The sequence below is a fragment of the Camelus bactrianus genome, chromosome 9 (genome assembly GCF_048773025.1).
Source record: "Camelus bactrianus isolate YW-2024 breed Bactrian camel chromosome 9, ASM4877302v1, whole genome shotgun sequence".
Lineage (NCBI taxonomy): Eukaryota > Metazoa > Chordata > Mammalia > Artiodactyla > Camelidae > Camelus > Camelus bactrianus.
In genome coordinates, this window is record NC_133547.1 from 32925512 (window position 1) to 32947594 (window position 22083).

Sequence of the window (22083 nt, forward strand, 5' to 3'; positions counted from 1 at the left end):
TCATATTAAGTGATGTAAGTCTGACAGAGAAAGACAAATATCATATGCTATCACTTAAATGTGTAATCTAAAAAAAAATACAAATTTTACTTACAAACCAAAAATAGACTCATGGACATAGAAAGCAAACCATGGTTACTAAAGGGGAAAGGGATAGGGGAAGGATAAATTAGGAGTTTGGTATTAACATATGCACATTACTATATATAAAATAGATGAACAACAAGGACCTACTATATAGCACAGGGGACAATATTAGATTTCTTATAATAACATATAATGGAAAAGAATCTGAATATATGTATGTATGTATATATGTATGTGTATGTATAACTGAATCACTTTGCTGTACACCTGAAACTAACATTGCAAATCAACTATACTTCAATAAAAACTAAAAATTTAAAAAATAATTTAAAAATTAAAAAAAGAAAATATAAAAAAGGGAAAAGGAGAGAGAGTGAAAATGGAAAAGGATTTGAGAAGAGATTTCTTTGGAGGGAGCTACACTTTGAGTTTCCTCCCACTTACCCAGGGCAGAGGAGTGTTCTGTTATCTTCTCGTTTCTCTCCAGCTGAGTAAATGGACTTTCATGACCCCATTTGAAGAACTAGGTTTTCCCTTGCATCTAATGGGCACAGAAGACTGAAGCCTGACTCAAGTGTGAGCTAGACAGAGTAACCAGTGGCAGGCTCCTTAATGGGTTGGCCCTGTTGGGATTGCCCTACCCTCCCAAATTTTTGATGGGACAAACGTTGCATGGATGTCTTTGTTGGATGAGATGCAAGTCTCTTAGTAGAAAGAGCTGGCATGGCATCAAAGCAGGTCCTGTGAGGTACAGGCGCCTGGAGGAGCAAAGGAATCCCAGGAACAAGAAGCTAGAAGACCTTAATTCCTGGGGACTGTGGGAGAGAGTCACGGTGACCCTGCATTTTAGAGATAGATTTGACAGCTCAACAAACCTAAAAATGAGAGGTCTTCAGGGAGGAGAGAAGAACCCACAAAATGCCCACCAGAGAGAGAACTGCCTTAGAAATGTACCCAACCCAGAAGGGCCAATTTATAACTTTTTCTATCCCCTTAATCCTACACTTTCTAACCTCAGTAGGGTCAGGAACAAGTTCAAAACTGGGATGAAAAGATTGTTAAGGAGGAGGAACGCACAAGGCTTAGAAAGACAGAAGCCAAGCCTGCTGAGCCCACCATGTCTATCAGCCGGAAGAAGGCCTGAGTTGGAAAAGGGGAAACATCCAATGCTGAATCAAGTTCAGTTTGTATTAACATCTTAGACTTGACAGCTCTGATTCATTCAGTGAGACTAGACTTGTTTCTTATAAGAGATGGTAGGATATACTAATACTCACATGTGAGCAAAATAGAATGGAACCTACCCAAGTTCTGATTCAGCAGCAAGAGATAATTACTCTCACTGAATGTCTGGAATAAGGCTGACGGAGGTGATAATAAAGTTGTGTTTTCATCACATGCCGTGAGTCATGTTTTTCCACAAAGGCCTGAATCTCAAAACTAATGTCTCAATCTTTCTCTGTCTTCTCTCTTTCTCTGCCTCTCTCCCTCTTTCCTTCTCTCCCTACCACTTGTGTGGCTATCTGTCTGTCCCTCTCTTTCTCTTTCTCAAGAATCTTTATCATTTAAAGTACTTGAAAAGAACTGATATTGTAACATACCAAGATAGGTGAATAACATTCTCAACACAACCCAGTTTGCATCCTCTATCAGCCAGGGTTCTACTGCAGGGAGAACACACACGTAAAGCACTTAGTCCAAACAGAGCCTTGCACGTAGTAAGTGCTCAGTGAGTAAAAGCTGTTATTACTCAAAACACCACTTCTTGGGCATTTCTGAGAGATAAGTCATGTTGGGAATCACTCCCTCTTTTTAATGTTGCCCTACTTATTGCTTACAAAGGCACGTATTGTATCATCCATTCTCTTTCAATTCATACCTTTGTTTGCAGATACCAAGCCTCTTCAATCATTAGAAATAATAAATCACACTTGTACATTCCAAACTCTAAAGAAAGTTAAATATTTACAAAGTTCTGCCTGGCACATAAAGAACAATTCATTGAGACAGGTCCTGTAAGAATGAACCTTTATACGTTTTTGGAAAATTCTATTGGAAATTTGACTTGGACACTAGAGCAATAATTCTTCTAACCTTTAATGTTATCATGGCTTTTAAATTCCTCAGATCCATGCAAGAATAAAATGCAGCAAGACCAATAAGAGCTGCTGGGTAAACTAGTATTTTCCTGGAGGCTAAACTTTTGGTAGCGCCGACTGCAATCACCTGGAAGACACAGAAGGGTGAAGCAGAAATTTTTTTTTCAATTTCCTTCTGCCTTTCCCTGCTCCAAAGTCAAAAGGTAAAAAGTGCTCAACTTTTCAGCCATCTAATATTACCAGAAAATTCTAAATTTTCTGGATTTTTACAAGAACACGCATCCACAAAATCAAACATCCAAATAATAATTAACAATTTTGTAAATCTTGCGGTCTATGGAACACTTCCACTGTTCAGCACTCTTGCAATCCTCCCCGTCCCCCATGAGCTGGGCTCTATTATTCCCAATTTATAGATTAGGAAACTAAAGCTCAAGGCCAGCCAACTAGTAAGTGCTGGGCTACAGCTCAACTGCTAGACTTCTGAACCCAAACTCCTGGCTTATTTCAGTATCTTTTCCTTTCTCAGCCTCTTCAAAGAAATTCCTTTCTGCTCTGTATTGAAAGTTGGTCATCTATAAGGAAGTAGTGTGATCCAACAGTTAGGACACAAGAGGAGGACAGAGGGAACCCTGATTCTTCTTTTATAGTTACTGAGTGACCAGGAGATGCAGCAAATACTCTGTGGGCTTTCAGATTTCCTCCTATGAAATGAACATTCCCTTCACCTTCTAGAGAAGGTAGTGAGAGCAGGAAGGGAGCCAGTGAGGATGGGAAGGCATGTGGTAACTGGTTATGAAAAGAAGTAGAAGTGACTTCAGCTTTTCCAAGTGTGTGGTTTCGCACAGATGTCAGCAGATGGCATGAGCAAATTCAGTGAAGCTATGGAGAAATGATTAGGAAGACACCCCCAGAACCCTCAAAAGCATCTCTTGCTAAGTGGCAAATCCAGCATTTCGCAGGGCTGGGCAGCTTCACACACTGAATCTATTAGTCAACAACTCTGGCTGAACTCCCACTCTGGGCTTAGTAGGTACAGACGCATGTGGGAGAATAAAGGATCTAAGAAACAGAAAGCGTCCATGAAGCGCTTTGAGCTCTGTGAAGATAAACACCGCTACTCTGAGGTGCTATCAGCAGGGACTGTACTGCTGGAGGTCAGGTGCTAATCGTGTATTAGAAGCAAGCTCGTTTTGCTTTCACCTACGAGATTAGTGACCAGCAAACCTAACTCACCAGATAGACATAGTTCATAATCTCACTCTCACCAGTACACAAAGGAAAAAAATGTTTATCTTAATAGCACTGTTGGCTCTCTTTCTACACCATACCTTAAAGATTGCTCACCTTTGTCAGCTGCATTGTGAGCTATGTTCTTCCTTTTCACCAAAGGCCTGCGATGAAGAGCTCTGTCTCCAGGTATGATGTTGCCTCCTTCCCTTATTAGCTACCTCCTCACCTTCCTTCTCCCTGACATTTACTTCCTGTTTACACTCACAGAATTAAACAGATATGTCCAAACTCAAGAAAGTTTAAGAAATAGAAAAAATTTGAAATTTACATAGTAATCACGAGGGATGCTTCGTAAATATTCCTTTAATTCACAAAAGATGAACAGTTTGTAAACAAATATTTTTCAAAGCACATTTAAAATGTATTTAATATATTTTAAAATATATTCCCAAGTACTTTTCCAATTACATAAAATGAGGCTCACTTATATTATCTTTATTTAGAGAACCATTGGGTAGCAAAAAAAACCAAAAAAACAAAAAAACAGAACCAGAATTAAGCCTCATTATGTGATCACATCCTCACATCATGCTGGCCCCAGCAAGGCCGTGAAGTGGCTACTGCTAGATCAGCCAATGGATTTCATGAAAGTTGTAGCTAAATTTTAATTTGGGCTTCACTACAAAGTTTATTTCAGGCCCTAATTACTTTTTGGCAAGGGACAATTTTGTATTTGTGGCCTCCAAAAAGGCCAAACAGCTCTGGTCATTCTTCAAAACTACAAGTAAACCCTTTGTGAAAAATACACTGGAGGAAAGCTTTGAACAGATATTTCCTAACAAACTCTTTTCAAGGCAAATGTGTCCACTCCTGGGAACTACATTAGTTTATCCAAAACAAAGTAAACTTACTACCGAACTATTAATTCTACCAATTGTTTAGATTGAATAAATAAAAATCATGAAACTAAACATTCTTCTCTCACAAATTTTTTGAAATCCTCCTAAATCCTTAGTAGAATCTTCCTTTAAATCTGTATTCTGACAAATGTCGATAATATTAAGAAAGAGGCCTGGGAAAGATTATACAGCACCTGCACATCTGTCAAGTCAATGTAATTCTGTGGCCCAAGAAGGACCCAGATCCTTCTTGGAGATTTTTGAAGTTCCATCAATAAGTTTCTGAAAAGCAGGCTCTTGAGGAGGTGGGCAGGATGGGGGTGGAATGATATGATTAAAGGCTTAGGAAGACAAGACTTTATTTTTAGTTCATCAATATTGTCTATAAATACAAACTGACCATGAAAAGAAAGAAACCCAGAGAATTAAGCCCTGCATTCAGGGCCACTTTTTTCTGGAGACGCTTTCAGGAAAGAAGCTGAGATGCTGAGTGGACGTTTTAAAAGCCTAAGGCTAGAGGAATAAACTTTTTCCCTGGTGAAATATCCCATATTTTGTGTTATGACTCCAAAGGGCTGAGCTCTGGGACTAAGGATAAACCAGAAATAGTTCAACCTTCTCAGAGACTGAAACACAGCTTCATATCATATTAATGTCTATAATTAGAATGCGATGATCTGGGATTGCTCGTGTTCCTAGGCTCTTGCCAAAAGAAAACATACAATTAATAAGTTCTGGGATAACACTATCACATGCTTCAAACTATTGAATAGTTTTTCATCATCCACTGTTTAACACAATCAAAAGTAACAGTAAATGTAAGTAAAATCTAAGAGAAATAAGAGAAAACAGATTTAGAGCTGCAGGAGATCTAAATGATGAAGGTTTTACATAAAGACTTTAAGATTTTATTAATATGTCCAAAAAGACAAAGTACAATATTAAGAACTTTGACAAAGAAATAGAAACTCTAAAATAAAACCAAACAAAAATTCTGGACATGAAAAATACAATAACTGACATTAAAACTTCAATGGCGAAAAAAAAATACCATATGATATCACTCATATGTGGAATCTAAAAAAAAAGAGAAAAAGAGGACACTAATGAACTCATCTACAAAACAGAAACAGACTCACAGACATAGTAAAAAATTTTATGATTATCAGGGGAAAGGTGGTGGGAAGAGATAAATTTGGGAGTCTGAGATTTACAAATGTAAACCACTATATATAAAAATAAATTTAAAAAACAAAGTTTTTCTGTATAGCACAGGGAACTATATTCAGTATCTTGTAATAGCCTCTAATGAAAAGAATAAGAAAACAAGTATGTGTGTGTGTATACACACATATATATATATATATACACACATACATGATTGGGACATTATGCTGTACACCAGAAATTGACACATTGTAACTGACTATACTTCAATTTTAAAAAATTCAATGGGTTAGTCTAAAATTATATTATATACAGCGAAAGACAGAATAAGTGAAGAAGAAGCAAAATTGGAATAAAATTCTCAACACGAAGCATGGAGAGATAAAACAGAGAAAATACAGAAGAGAGAGTAAGAGATACAGGAGATACAGTGAGAAAGTCTCACTACTTGCAACTGAAGTCCCAGAAGAAGAACCGAAAATGAATGGGGCAGAAAGAAGAAATTCTGAAGTTGCGGAGCCAGTCTCTTTAAAGCAGTTAAAATCAGCTAGCTTTAGCAATATTTTCTGCAATAATCAACGCTAGAAGAAAAGAAAATGATAAAATTCTCAGTCATAGCCCAAGAATGTTATAACCAGCCTAACTGCCATTTGCCTAAATTCAAAAGCAAACTAAGAAAGTTATTTTCCTTAGTAAACTATTAACTAAAAGCAATGAGTACAGAAGAGTATGATAGTTATATTAATGTTTTACTTTTTTAGTGATAAAAATGGTTTTAATGTGTTTTGTATTTTTTGCTTTAGACCTTGTACATAAAAGACTTATTAGTCTACAAAATTGTATCCTACAATTGCTTTAGGTAAGCTTTCAAAAATAGCTTAAGTTTCAAGGAAGAAGACACAGCAAATATTTGGTATACTCCTCAGTTAAATATTCTTATCAAACCAAATGTGGCCAAGAGGTAACTGAACTCTGGGGAATTTTTGCCCAGTGATGTGGCACTGAGTAATCAATTAGAAAGAGAGTCAGTCCCTGGGGAAATTTTGAGTTGTAAAATATGCTCAACTTTCACAGAGATTCCTTCTCAAAAGGTGATGAGAAAACGTTGCAATTCCCAGGCTCTATAGAAAGATGTTTCGTGTGGAAACCAATTAACCTAAGGCTTACTGGGATTCTATTTGATATTGCATAAAATGAGCTTGACTGGACTGGTATCGAGCAGCACGTGCTTTTAAAAGTGAGGGAAATCCGATCATAAATTATTTAACAATTTACCAACACATGTCTTAACTCATTTAACAATGCCCGTCTCCAGCAAACTGCTTAGTGCCAAAGTTACCTGAAAGGATTCATTTACCTCTAAGAGATGACTCACTTACTACCCACTCACTAGTCAGATGAGGTCAATATTGGTAAAGCTTTTTCCCATACTCCCTTAGTAATATTCATTCCCCGACTAACTGAGAGGAAGGAAATTTTGTTTGGTATATAGTGCTTCTGGATAATTGTGCTTTATTTTATCAAACTTCATGAATTATGCTCAAAAAATACACAAATAAAATGTCTTCATAATTCCAACACATTGTAGAAAGTCACAGGATTCCACAACAGTGACCTGATGACAATAACAGGTGGCCCTTTTACCTCACGTGGTAATGCCATTGCTGTACAGGGAATGAAATTTAATGCTGAATAATCATAGAGGCAACTCCATGATAATAGTGATTTGGAAAATTATTCTCTGGGGGAAGTTGAAATATTCTTGAAAGACTGTCAGATCAAAGCGGAAAGAAACTCAAATTCTGAACAAACTAAAAAGCAAATCTCAAACCTCACCACGGAGCATAGTTCACATCAGGACCAGCAGACAAGGGTCAACAACACTGAGACTAGGATCCAAAACCGAGTTCACCAGTCAGCACAGAAGTCAAGCTGACAAAGGTTCCCTACCCTGTTCAGATTATTGCCACACAGAAGCATGAAACTATTAGATGAATAAGGGCACTGGGCAATCTGTCTTCTTTATGAAATGGGACTGACTAATAGCCTTGGCCTTTGGACTTTGTCAATGTGGGTCATTAGGTCACTCTGCTCCCATCAATCAAGGGGCCCTGTCTAGCACTCAGACACCGGCAGGACAACGTTTTCAATGTTAGTTTAGTTGAGTGACGTTAGGTGTAGTACAATCTCTCCTTTAATGCAAAGCCATTTTAGTTGACAAAGTAATATAGTCGACACAAAAAGTAGACAAAGCATGCAATTAGGAGCAGTACCTGCTGGATTTGACTAAGTTAACAGACTGCAGCATATAGTTAACATGTATTTCTTGAATAAAGGCTGAGAGAGGAGAGAACCCATTCACATTCAGGTAAACACAACACAGGGACATTAGAGGCCATCAGATTCCACCTCTCATCCACAGAAGGAATGTCTCTTTGCAATTTCCTTGATTAATGGACACACACACTCAACCCCCAACACTTCCAGGGAAGGGAACAGATAAATTCTTAAGATTGCCAATTCTACCTTTTTCCCTTTAAAAAAAAATGTTTAATAAGTAGTACATTCATAGACATCAAATTTTTTAAATTATGAAATCCTAATAAAAAGGTCCCCTCCAACCCACCTGTCCAGCCCTGCAACCACACCAGCAGCACCACTGTACCCTGCCCTGCAACAAAGAACCATCATTATAATTTCCTGTTTATTCTTTCAGAGATTTTGTGCACATACAAGTGAATGCGAATAAAAAATAGTAAATAAATAAATAAATTAATTAATTAATTAATTAATTAATTAATAAAATTTAAAAGGGAATGTAAATGTATTTTTTCTAGTTCCACTTTTAAAGATTCCGCTTATTCTAATTTGGCTTCCTTTTGTTGAACAGAAAAGCTATGGCAATCACGTTCAAGGATATTAAATAGCATTATGTCTGCACATACAACGCCACCACAGTCACCACCGAGATCAGGAAGAAGGCAGTAATGTCACTCTCACCACTATTCAACATAGTTCCAGAATACATAGTTCTAGTTAATACAATAAGGAATGGGGAAAAATAAGGCATAGAGATTAGAAAGGAAAAAATAAAACTGCTCATATTTTCAGAAGACATGATTGTCTATGTATAAAATTTTAAAGAATCTCCAAAAGAACTTCTAGTACCTTCTAGTGCTAATAAATGTGTTCATCAGGGTCACAAGATATAAAATAAACATACAGACATCAATTATATTTCTACGTGAACACACACTGAAATTAAAAATGCAATACCATTTACAATTGTTCCCCAAAATGAAATACTTAGATGTAAATCTACAAAAACAAGTACAGAACTTATATGCTGAAAGTTGCATAACACTTATGAGAGAACTTAAAGAAGATCTAATCAAGGGAGAGACACGTTTTATTCACAGATTGGAAGAAGACTAAGCATAAAATGGCATTAGTTCTCCCCAAATTGATATACAAGGTTTAACACAATTCTTATCAAAATTCAGGAAGATTTCTTGTAGACATAGACAAAACTGTTCTAAAACTTACATGGAAAAACAAAGGAACTAGAACAGGTAAAACAATTTTTTAAAAACTAGCAGGAAGAATCAGTCTAACTGAATTCAGCTTATAGTAATTCAAGGCTCTAGTAATCAAGGCTGTGTGCTATTGTTGGAAGGATAAGCGCATAGGTCAATGGAACAGAATAGAAAACCCACAAATACGCCAACTGATTATTGACAAGAGCACAAAAACAATTCAGTGGAGGAAATATTGCCTTTTTAAACAACTCATGCTGAAGCAATTGGACAGCCATAAGCAAAAAGAGAAGGAGAAGAAGCAGAAGAAGGAGAAGAAGGGGAAGGGGGAGGGGGAGGGGGGAGGAGGAGGAGGAGGAGGAGAAGAAGAAGAAGAAGAAGAAGAAGAAGAAGAAGAAGAAGAAGAAGAAGAAGAAGAAGAAGAAGAAGAAGAAGAAGAAGAAGAAGAAGAAGAAGAAGAAGAAGAAGAAGAAGAAGAAGAAGAAGAAGAAGAAGAAGAAGAAGAAGAAGAAGAAGAAGAAGAAGAAGAAGAAGAAAATAGGAGGTGGGGGAGGGGAGGAGGAAAAGGAGAAGGGAAGAAAGAAAGTTGACCTAAACTTTACCTTTTACAAATATTAATGCAAAAATTGGACTTAAATGAAAAACATAAAACTTTTAGAAGAGCACATATGAGAAAATTTTCAGAGCTTAAGATTGGGCAGAGTTCTTAGCCTTGGTATCAAATGAAAAATTGATAAATTAGACTTTATCAAAATTAAAGCTTTCACTATGCTAAAGGTCTTCTTAATGACAAGCTACAGACTAGAAGAAAATGTTTGCAAACCAAATAACCAACAAAGGACTGACGTCTAATGACTGAAATATATAAAGAATTCTCAAAACTTAACAGGAAAAAATACCTAGTTAATAAATAGGTAAAAGACTTTAGACATTTCATCAACGAGGACAGACACATGGCAAATAAAGACGTTTGACATTATTAGCCAGTAGAGAAGTGCAAACTAGAACCACAAAGTCATGTAACTACACACCTCTCAGAATGACTAAAATAAAAGATTGGGACAACCCCAAACTCTGCCAGGATACAGAGAAACTGGATCACTGACACTTTGCTAATGGAAATGCAAAATGGCACAACTGCTCTAGAAAACACTTGACCAGTTTCTTCAAAAACTAAATGCAACTATTAGGCGATCAGAGAAAAATTGCCCTCTTAGGCATTTATCTCAGAAAAATGAAGACTCACATTCACGTTAAACATGTGCATGAATATTTGTAGCAGTTTTGTTCATAATAGCCCAAAACTAGAAATAACACATGGCCCTTTGTGTACTGGAATTATACACTTGGAGCATTTTAGTTATTTGTTCCACGTCCTTCTCCCCAGTTGAAAAATGACATGTTCGAGGTCTGAGGTCTTACCCACCTGTGAGATGTGGTATAGAGGGTTAAAGGTTGACTGTTCTGCAGCCAGACCATGTGGGTCAGATCCTACGTGGTAGCTGGCTGGACTTAGCTGAGTTATTTGATTTCTCTGTGTCTTTATTTCCTCACCTGTAATAATGACAATAATAAGGCACCTACCTGCGAAGCACTTGGAACAGTTTCTGGCACTCAGTAAGCTCTCACTGCACACACCTGGCTTCCGGTACTTGGCCCAGAGCCTGGGAAAGAGTAAGTACCTTAATAAATATTTTTGAATGAATGAATGACTAAGAGAATGAATGAATCAACGATTCATGATTAATGAAATATTTTCCCCACAACTGTTTAAATTGTTGCTCTATCACAAGGGATTTTTAGGGCAATGAAATTATTCCGTATGATACTATAGTGGTGGCTATATGTCATTATGCATTTGTCCAAGCCCACAGAATGTATAACATCAAGAGTGAACCCGAATGTAAACGATGGACTTTGGTTGATAATAATGAGCCCGTCTTGGTTCATCGATTGTACCAAGTATGCCACACTGATGAGGGATGTTGAGGGCAGCAGAGTATATATGTGTGGCTGAGGAGAGCTATGTGCGAACTCTGTATCTACTGCTCAGTTCCGTTGTGAACCTGAAACTGCTCTAAAAGAATAAAGTCTATTAAATTTAAATAAATAAATAAAATAGTTTTTATACCGCTATAAATCTAATCAAGGCCCTTATCATGTCTTGTTATACTAATATAATAAACTCTGACCTAATGAATGAGATAATGTTTAACATACTTAGCCCAATGCCTTACACAAAATAAATACTCAATAATTATAGCCATGATTACATTACTAGAGAATTGTGAATTTGTTCACAATTCTATTACTGGGAACTATTCTCTTTTGTTCTAAGAATAAAATAAAAAGTAAATCTTTTAGCATAACAGTTAAGGCTTAACAATCTGACTTTAATCAAGTTTCATGTACAAAAAAAGTGCTTGGTAAATAACAGTGATAATTATATTTAGTCTTTCTCACTAGATTCTTTTCCACATCCTGGATTCAGATCCCACCAAATTGCTCACTATTTCCTGAAGAAGAATTGGTTCTATCTGAAATGTTTTTTCTCCCTTCCTTATCTGACAAGTATTTTCTCTCTGGAAAAGCTTCCATGCCATCATCTATTTCTACCCAAACCCTACCCACCCATCTATCCAAATGCCATCCATCACCAAAACCATTTCTCACCATTCGTTTATTACTTATCTTTATCGGCCCAGGGGCCAGCACAGTGCTGGGCACAGAACAGTGCTCATAAACGTTTGTTAAACTGGACTGAGGACGAGAGAGAGAGACGTGCTACAGTTGCCAGTTTTCAGAACTCCTGAAACCCACAGTGGTTTCTTCAGGGTGAAATCATTATTACTGAGTGCCATGTGCAATATTTGGTAAAGCACTTCAGTTTCTAAGTAGGATGTTTACTTTCAAGATGTCATAAAAAGTTGCCACATGATTCTCCTAGGAAACCCTGAGTGTGTGTCTCTAAGGAGTGCATCTGAGCTGGGAGTTAAAGGAGGTGCCACCACTCAGACCCCCGGTCTCCCTCATTCTCTGCCCGCCCGCCCCCCCTCACCAGGAGCAGCCCTAGCTGTGCAAAGCTCCCAAACACACACACCCACGTTCCCACTGTGTCCTTTCCATCTCTTTTAGCAAACTTCCTTCTTCTCATCAAAAATTCCAAATCCTAGGATCCTATTCTCAACTATTTTAAATGATACTAACACCTAGATGACCAACACAACTCGGTTTTGCCTCTGCGTATGTCCCAGTCACACCATTGGAGCATTTGATATTTTTGAGGTAATTCCTGGTTTGACTTCACAAATCCCAGCCAGGAATTTTACCTCATCCTTCAAATTACTGCCACCAGACAGACAGTGCCAATGATGAGAATATAAGCTTTACAGAACACTGAGCCCAACTTTGTATAAACCTGACTTCGTTTCAAAAATTAAAAACATCTACTTAAAAAGCACTAAATTTATATTCATTATATAACTGAACCAAATAATTCTTAGAGCAGAAATACCAGTCTCCAGGTATGGTGAGTCTACCAAACACTTTCATTTGCTTATTTTCTGTTTGGTAAAACTTTCTGGCAAGAATTTGGCAAATATTTCTAAATAGACTTTTTGTCAGATTTTTTTCCCCACACCTTTAATGAGCTAGATATTTTTTTTCCATTAATAATTGACTCTCTGACCAAAATTGGCCTGCACAGGATTAGAGTGCTCTTTCTGCAGCTGGTTTTAACCTTTAATCACAGTTTCACAGTGACTCCCTATTTTACTGAACCTTCACCTCTCCACCACCCGGGAACAGAAATATAATTGCATTTTAAAACCTATGCCTTTGTTTTCTCTTTCTTTATATCTTCAATATCCAGCCCGATCATATAAACACATTTTCTAATGGCAACCTGAGCTAATTCCACAGGCTCCCCACCTCTTAACCTAGAACTTCCAAAAAACAAAAAAAATTAAAAAAAAAAAATGGGGGTAGGGTATAGCTCAGTGGTAGAGTGCATGCCTAGCATGCTATGAGGTCTTGGGTTCAATCCCCAGTACCTCCATTAAAAAATTAGTAAATAAATAAAGAAATTTAATTACCTCCCCCTCAAACAAAAAAATAAAAAATGAAAAAGATAAAAAGAAATAAACAACTTCTAGCCCACCCAAGCCCGCTGACCCACAGGTCGCCAGGGCTTCCGAGGCGACCCCTGCAGGCTCATGGGATAGGGCCTCTCCTCTGCCTGGGTTAACCTCCAAGGGCGGGGATCCCCAGAGGTGTTTCTCAAACTTCACTGTTTATATTTTAGTGAAATAGATTTTTCTATTTTCACTTGTTTTCTTTCCCCGTCAAAAGATAAACACCCCACTTCTACATCAGACTCGTTTTCCCTCTTGACTATCTAAGGCTTTATAGCTCAACCAAGCTTAGGGTCTGGCTCTTTTTCCTTTTAGAACGAAGTTTCCACCCAGCCTGCACAGGCAGTTCTGTGAGCTGCCCCAGCGCCACACCCGACGCGTTCACAGCTCCGCAGCCCTGGAAGGAGCGGAGCCCAGGCTCTGGCTGATTCCCCATTAGGGGAATTAAAACCAAGTGAAGGAATGAGACAAAAACCAGTTGTATCAGACCCTCTTGTGGAGTCTTCCATATCAAAAGAGAACACTTGGAAATGGTTATCTTAACCCAAAGAAACAAATGCCTTAGAGCAAAACTTCTAACCAGGGGACAACAGGTGAGGATATATTTTTAGAGATTTACTATCAAATCACACTCTAAACAGGGTCACAGAGGCAGCCTCCTCAAAAAAAAAAAAAAAAAAGAAAAGAAAAGAAAAGAAAAGTCCAGGTCCTTCTTGCTCACACACAGGCTGGCCCTTGATGAGCAGTGTCGACCTACCAAACCCCCTGGAGCCCTGGGTCCTAAGTAGCCCAGACAACATCCTTCCCCGTCTCTAGGAAACTCAAACACCCGTACTCAGACCTGGCCAGCTGCCACTCACGGAGAGAAGCTTCCCATAGGTTTATTGTGGGAATTTTAGGATCCAAAAACAACCTGACATTTCAGTTCTGCCACTAATTACTCTAACAATCAACCCACTGTTATTTCGTACCACTTCGATTCCCTTTCATTTCCATCCAAGCTGTCTTTTTTGAAATAAAAGCCGTTTCCCACCTGACTGCTTTTTTTCTATCTGTGCAGTTGTGTGAAAACCCTTTCCTCTAGGTTTATTTGATTCTGAAGCCAGCTAAGGCTGCTCTCTGCCCTACTATTAGAAGGCACCTTCTCACAGTGTACAGACAGTGGCTGGGCATGCAGCTCTCACACTGAGCATCTGCTCGATGTGGGGAAGGGAGAAATGGGGGCACTGACAGTTACAGAGCATTAGACCGGGTTCTTTACACAGATGGGAAACCCTCACAACTTTCTTGGAGAATGCGTAGTACTGCCTTCGTTTTACATGTGGAAACACAGAGGCACCAAGAGAAAAAGTAATACACCCACGTCATGCAGCTCTTAGGGCACAGAGACCGGGTTTGAGCCCAGGCCGCTCAAACTCCAGGTCCTATCCCTTCCCCTAAAGCCAAAGCCCTCCATGAGCCAGAAAGAGAATTCTCTCCACACCAGGCAGGGCCCTGCCTTTTTGCTCAGCATTCCCAAGACACCTTTTCACGGACATTCCTGTATTCACCACAATGGAGGAACACTTCTTGTTTTTGTCTCCAAATAGATGCCTCCATCATTTTGTCTCCTTGTATGTTTTCTTTTTATTGCTCAGAGGTGCACAGCTCTAGAATCTCTGTAAAAGTCCTAGCCTGTAAATGTACTCTGTCTCTCCTGTAGACAATTCACTTGGATGAAATTACTTGAGAATATTTAGCCAAATTACAGCTACTATTGAGGTAAGAAATTAGGCTGAAAGATTTATATCTGCAATCTCAAAAAAATCTTGCTTCTGGTTGGCAGGCTTAATTGTTCCCTTCATCAGTTAGTTGTAAAAGTTCCTTGATATAAGACAATTTTAACACAACTGATTGGGAAAATGGTGAGTCTTAAAATTTATAACAGCTTGATAAGTTGCAATGAAATAAAAAACTATTGTTACCATTAATTGATAAATACCAATCAGACATATTAGGTAAAGGTCAAATATTTGTATAGAACATGCCTGGAATTCTGAGTACTTAACTTTCCCTTTAAACTCTCCTGAATTTCGGTTTGTGTGTACAGCTTTGCTCAAGAATTCTACAAAGAAATGCTTAACAAGTGAAATCAGCTTAGTTAAATATCTGTGAAAAAAAATTGAAATGTGTATACAAGAATATAAATCGTTGAGTCAATACCATCGAGAGAAAACACAGCAGCTGTGTGTAAATAAAACTAGACGATTTCAAAATCCTAAAGAAATGTGTGACATACGATCTGGTTACAGCAGACTACAGCAACATCCTGCAGGTAAAGGGCAAGGTGGCCAAGGTCTTGACTGGGACAAAATTCATGTCACCTGCTTTGGGTTGACCTTCATTTAAGTGATCGAGTGCTATAAGTAAATAAAAAGATTTCAATTCAATTTTTAAATATTTTCCCTCTTTTCCTTACGTTCAGAGCAGATCTGTAGTATACCAGCATACCCATTATCAGTAAAAACACTCCAATTTTTTTCAAAGTCTCATCCTCTGGAAAATGTTTTATTATCTTCATGACAGAACAAAACCCCATCTCCTGCGCCTGGTGCTCCACGCGGCAGCATCATCTTTCACCTGCCACTTACTACATATTATCTTGTGTTATTATTTATTTTTCACAACTCATTATCTGTATTTTACATGAATGCAACTTGGATGCCAAGAATAGACTGCACATTTCTAGAAACAAAGGCTGACCATCCACCTTTGTAGTCTCCACCACGTGTAACGCACTGCCGTACAAGCAGTGGGTGCCCCGTGCAGAGCTTCTGACTTACCTGGTCCTGGCCTTTTGCATTTTAACCAGGGCTATCATCTTCAACAAACATGAAATACTTTCTCTAAAATATTCTGCGGATGTGGAAAGTCGAATCGGACCAGATTTTGTTTAGCTCACATATAGACATCTCTACTGAAACTGATATAGATATGTAACTGGTGCTGAGACAGCCACCAATAAAAATAATACATAATATGCAAGAGCTATAGAAATAAAATATACCGGAAAAGGCCTTGAGAGATTGTCAAAGCATCGTTCTACCTCATTAAAAGATTAAATGATCTTTTAACCATTTGTAATGCTGTAAGGTCTAAATTTAGTTTTACCTGTTTATTGTATTATACATGCCATTCATTAATAATGCTAATATACTACGTCATTTGAAATGCTTTGTGCGTATTCACCTCCTATACTTGCCAGGTAGCCCTTCAGTGTAAATCTCCCTAAAGCCCTCAGTCTCCCTGGCATTGTTTCCTTTGCTGCTCTGGCAGAGCTGACAGACAGCCTCTGATTTTATTAGTCCATTTCCTTTTCAATGACCCAATGACTTTTATATTCTTCATTTTGATATTTTAATATAGAAATTCGACTGATGTTCAGCATGTACATAGTTCTAACCTTGAAAGATCTTATAAAGCAAATATATGATGAGGTTGACAAGCACTCTGGTCCTCACCATGAATTCTGACTTTCTTGGGAAGGCAGAGGAGAGGGATATAGGCCACAATAGTGCAAGGAAACCATGGCAAGTTAACTGATGATGCAATTTTCCAGTTTCTTAAGTGTATCAATCTTTAACAAAGTAAGACTATAGTAAACTTTGTAATGAAAAAGGATATGAAGACGAGTGTTATGTATGTATATGCATGACTGTGACATTGTGCTGTACACCAGAAACTGACACATTGTAACTGACGGTACTTCAATTAAAAAAAAAAAAAAGCGTACACTTTGAATAAAGGTGAAAGCTTATCTGTGTCCATTGTAAACTCTTACTATAATCAGTCTGTGGAACTTGACCTTTATGTTAACTCAACGCCTAATCTCTGGAGGCCAATCCTAAAACAAACATGGTGGACTTGTAATTATGAACAGGAAATCCGGCATTCAACCTGGTGCCCAAACCCCTGCCCAGATCTCTAATGTTCATTAACCTTGAATCCAAGCACCACTGCCGAGACACACTTAGGAAACTTCCATCCCACTGGAAATTTTGAGATAAGCCAGAACTGGGAAGAACCTGGTGAGAGAACCTAACGGACAACTCTAAAGAAGGAAATCAGATTTCACAGTTGAACAAACCCAGGCAAACTGAGACGAGTGACAGCCTAAACAGAGGAGAAATAGCAAGGGAACATCGCAGTGAGAAGAGTGTAGCACGGAAAGGGAAGCAGAAAGTGGAACGGGGGAGTAAGAAACTAAAAGGAAAAGGAAGCGAATGAGGTCAAGTCTGAGAACTTTGTAGGAAACAGGAGGGCAGGGAATCCCATCTCCCAACTTGCAGAAAGCAGCTTCTCATCCTGACTTTCTCACACATGCACACAAACACACACCACACTCTGAGAAGGTTAGATTACGAAAGAGAGTGGATTACAATCAACCACTCTGAGATGCTAGGCTAAGCACAGAAGAGTGGCAAGAAAAGAGTTCTCGCCCCACCCAGTGAGGTGGGGTGGGTTGGTGGAGATGAAAAGATCAGGATGAAGGAGATGAACTCAGAAGGGGAGCTTGGATCGGCACCAGAATGCTGTCAGCATCTTCTTATCCAGCCTCGGCCTCCCTGACAGGCTAGAATCGTCCCAGAGCATGGTGGCGGCTCCACAAGACTGTAGGAGGGAAAGCTGTTTGCAGGTGAAGATGTCTGAATGGGCGCTATCCCCCTCCCCTCCTCCAGTTTAGATCAAGAGAGAGAGATTAATAGACAGCACTCTTTCTAAAGCCTCACTCTGACTTTGCTTTTAAGCAAACCTGCCAAAGACTTACTAATATTGCTACTTTTTGTAACATAAAAGCTAGAATTGAGATATTCCCACTTTATCTCAAATGATTAAATTTTTGTTTCAGCACACTTTCTTACCTAAGGAAAAAAATGACAGCCAAACTATAGTGTCAATAACCTCCCACCAAAAAATTCAATTTTAATGCAGATTAGACGAAAACCTCATTAGAAAACACAATCGAAAACAGATTGCCTTTCATGATACAGAGGTCTTCACCGCTTCTTCAGGCAGAATCTGGGCCCTAATAAATGATTAGAGAAGATTCATGAATCAGACAGTTCAGTGAAATCAAGTATGTGTGTGTATGTGTTTGTGTGTGTGTTCAGAGAAAGAGAGAAATAAATATGGCAAAATGTTAGCAATTATTTAATCTAGATGGAAAATATAAGAATTCTTATTACCCTTTCACCTGTTCTGTATGTTTAAAAATTTATAATAAAATGTTGAGAAATAAACTATGCAAACTTATCATGTGCATAACCTGAGCATTGCCAGTCAAATTGTCACATTATGAGTGTTGTTTCGTGACCTTTTTTCACCAAGTATATCATGAGTACTTCTTCATATCAATAAATGTATGTGTACAGTATTATTTGCAAAAGTCGTCCGTTGTAAGGCTTTGCTTTACCTTTTTAAAACTAATCTTCAATTACAGATATTTAGGTAGCTTCCATTTGTTACGTTAAATAAAGCAGCAGTGAGCATTTTACATACACATCTTTACTGTATGTGATTATTTCCTTATATAATCCCTAAAAGCAGACATACAGGGTCAAAATGTGCATTTTTTACATTTTGAGACAATGGTTGCAAGATTACTCTTCATACAATTTGCACCATTGTATATGCTCTCCCACAGTGAATGAGAGGGCCCATTTCCTCACAATCTTGCTGAACATGGGTTATTACCAATTTTTAAAAATATTTTCCGCTGATAAGATGGTAAGCACTCTTTTCATTTGCACTTATCCGTGACTTACTAGTTGATTTTACAAACCTCTTTTATAAAACCTCTAATGTAATAAAGCCGTGTACTTTTTGTCTTTCAACTTTGCTTTCTACCATGGTGATATTTTCACGTAACTCATCCATGAATTTTTCTTTGGATTCGGGCTTTAGATGTTAGTTTTAGGGAAAACGTCCTTCCCTGTCCTTAGATTATGAAAATCTTATATGTTCTTCCTCTGTCATTATTCTTTTTAAAATATTTACTATAATCTATTTGGAATTTAATTTGACATTAAATAGCTAGACTTTTTGGTTTGTTCTGGTTTTCCCCAAACTGAGTAGAATAAGGTTTTTTTTTTTTTTCCTGGCTCCATGTCTTTCCCAAGTGCTATTCACCAGCACCTCAGGATTATTAATTCTGCATTCTAATTCCGTTTTCTCTCTACTCCTAAATTGCTTGCCAATTTGGGCCATTTGAATTCAGAAAGTACAAACAGTCATGCGATCATATTTCAGGACATTCATATAAATTTCTGAAATTCTGAAAAATCACTTCAAAACCACACAAGACCTCCGAAAGCATCAGCTTTCCTGCCACCCCACTGGGGTGCTAAGGATCTCTGCTCATTTAAGAAGTGAGTTAAGTAAAAGGTTACACTTCTAGCAGCCTTGAGAGTTTATCAAAGTCGCCTGCCCACAGAGAAGGATTGAATTTTCTTTCAGGCCACTGTTTCTTCACTTGCTCTATACATGTGAGGAGTCAGAGGGTAGCATTTCCTTACAAAGACTTTTCAGGTATCCTCTGATCACAGACTTGACATTAGAAAGACAGGGAAACCTGAAGCCAACGGTAAAGAAAAAGAATCTGTCCCACTGTATTATCAAAAATTGGTCTCCTTTTCTTCTTCATGTTTATCTATAAAGGTTTCCTCATCATTCAACAATAGCTTTGAGTCTGGAGTCTGTGTGTGCTTGATGGAACTGAGGTGAGAAAAGGCATGTTTCTGTTTCTACAGGATAAAGTAGAAGGCCTCTTCCATCTTTTTTCATGAAATGGTTAACGACCTATTATATAAAATAGATCTCCATGAATCAGGCAGAATAAACTCAATGTGTTTGCTGTTTCCAAATCACAATGGCTCCATTTTTTCTTTCATCTGAAGCCAATAATCACAGCGTTTCACATCAATGCATTTGTTTTCTTTTGAACCAGCTACTTTAAGCCTAAGGTTAAAAATTGCTCTTTGAGGGTTAATCACAGTTTTATTCCACCTCTTCCAAGCAGGTCATAACCAGTCCCTTCAACAGTACCACCCTCACCCCCTTCCCCACCAGCTTCTCCAGGGAAATGCGCATCATTCTTCCGTAAGTTAGCCTTTGTTGTATTTTTTCTTCTTTTGTTGTATTTTTTCTTTCTTCACTGGAATAAGGATGAAGTCATCTGGTTAAACATGTTTATTTCTTCCCAATCAAGAAAAACCAGGCCAGCCCCTTCCCTAAGATAGCAGCTCTGTAGCTGCAGTCATGTTGAAGTCTGTTTCTCAGTATGTGACCTATGAAACTGAACCAGAAAGCACGAGAAATGTTGCCCATTCTACTCACCTGTTCAATGACGTAAGCAAGTACTACGTCCGTGAAATTCAGTGCTCACTTACTACAATCTAGCTGCATTCATGAAGTTCACCGTTCAAGGATAGGAAAATTAGCATAAAATAGAATATCTATGATTATTTTTTGAAGAGTAAGCTCTAAGCCAGTCCACCACTCCCTGTGAACCTGAGCTGTTTTTCTCTCTTTAGTCTTTACCTAACAGTGCCAGTCCAGATCATACTGAAAGATTAGCAGGGATAGAGAAGACAGTTGGGAGATACCAGACCTTTTGGAAAAGCTGGATTTAGCCACGTGGAATCCACCCTGTCTCAGATAGGGAGCTTGCAAGCTTTGGCATGTCTCCTTGTGTTGATCTGCCAGCCTCCACGCAGTATGTTTTGAAAGCACTTCCTCCAACTGCCGCTGAGTTGGCAGTGTGGACCTCCTGTGAATCAATTTTTCCATTCTCTCAGTCCTACTTAAGCACGGTGATCTGTTGTCTATCAACGCTCTATTCTAGATGTGTCCTAGGCCTACTGAGAAATCTGGAGTTGTTGGAATAGAGAGAACTCTGTTAAAGGTGTGTGACATACAGCCAGGCATCTGACCCTTCCCCACCTCTCCAGCAGCACACCAAAGGCTCTGAACCAGCCATGGGCAGGGGCAGAGCAGTGGGGATGTGGCAATTTGGTTTGTTTAAGCCATATTCCTTTACTGAATGTTCGCTGGTCTCCTCACATATCCTGTGCGCATGTGATGTGTAGCCAGAATCCTTTGGGTCTTCATGAAGCCCAAGAATCATCTCGCTAGACCCAGCTAAGAGCGATCAGTGACATTTCATGAGCTGTCCTTTTGATCCATTCCCAAGAAAGAACATTATTTTAATCACCTTCCAAATAGAAAGTGAAATCCCCCATTGTTTGCTGAGCACCAGCTCCTTGCCCAGCATCATCTAGAATACTGGAGATGGTACAAATATGGCAGAAGGCAGGATCCCTGTCTTCAAGGTACTTAAAATTCTATTAAGAGGGATGATCATACCTGAGCCATGTGAAAAAAAAAAACAAGTAGTGGTTAATTAAATAGTATGGTTTGGTCTTAGTGATATGGGAGATGGGAATCTCAAGAAGAAAAGATATGAGTGAACTGGAAGTGCTGGGAAGTACTTCATGAAGGAGAGTGACTTAAGAGATGAACTGATAGTATTTCGCTTTGGAGAGAAAGTCAGGAAGTAGGAAAACTGAGTGCATCGTAAGGAAAAGCTTTGATGTTTTCAAGGGACAATTGAATAGGAAGTGTCTTTTGCCAAAGAATACATTTTAATAACAGTAAGAGTTACCATTTAATGGATGCTTACTCTGTGTAAGGTACATAGTATAATGTATGACATAATGTATAATGGCATTTAATCTACACAGTAAACTCAGATACTATTATTAGCCTCATTTAAAAAATAATGAAACTGAAGTTTAAGGTGTCTAAGTAGTTTGCTCAACAGCACAGTAGGCAGCAGTGCTAAGATTCAAACACAGTGCCACTGGACTCCAGAACCAAGACCTTGACCAGC

At 38.4% G+C, this 22083-nt stretch overlaps 1 protein-coding gene across 17 annotated transcripts in view; it reads right to left on the reverse strand.

Moving 5' to 3' along the window:
- FRRS1 (ferric chelate reductase 1) overlaps positions 1-22083 on the reverse strand; it is a 342186-nt gene that overhangs the window by 129878 nt on the left and 190225 nt on the right. For 14 of the 17 annotated variants that reach the window (XR_012509148.1, XR_012509146.1, XR_012509147.1 and 11 more), the window contains one exon: positions 10606-10685. The exons of the other annotated variants lie outside the window; for them this stretch is intronic. The gene's annotated coding sequence lies outside the window, so the exon portion shown is untranslated. The remainder of the gene's footprint in view (positions 1-10605; positions 10686-22083) is intronic. 17 annotated transcript variants of the gene reach the window in all.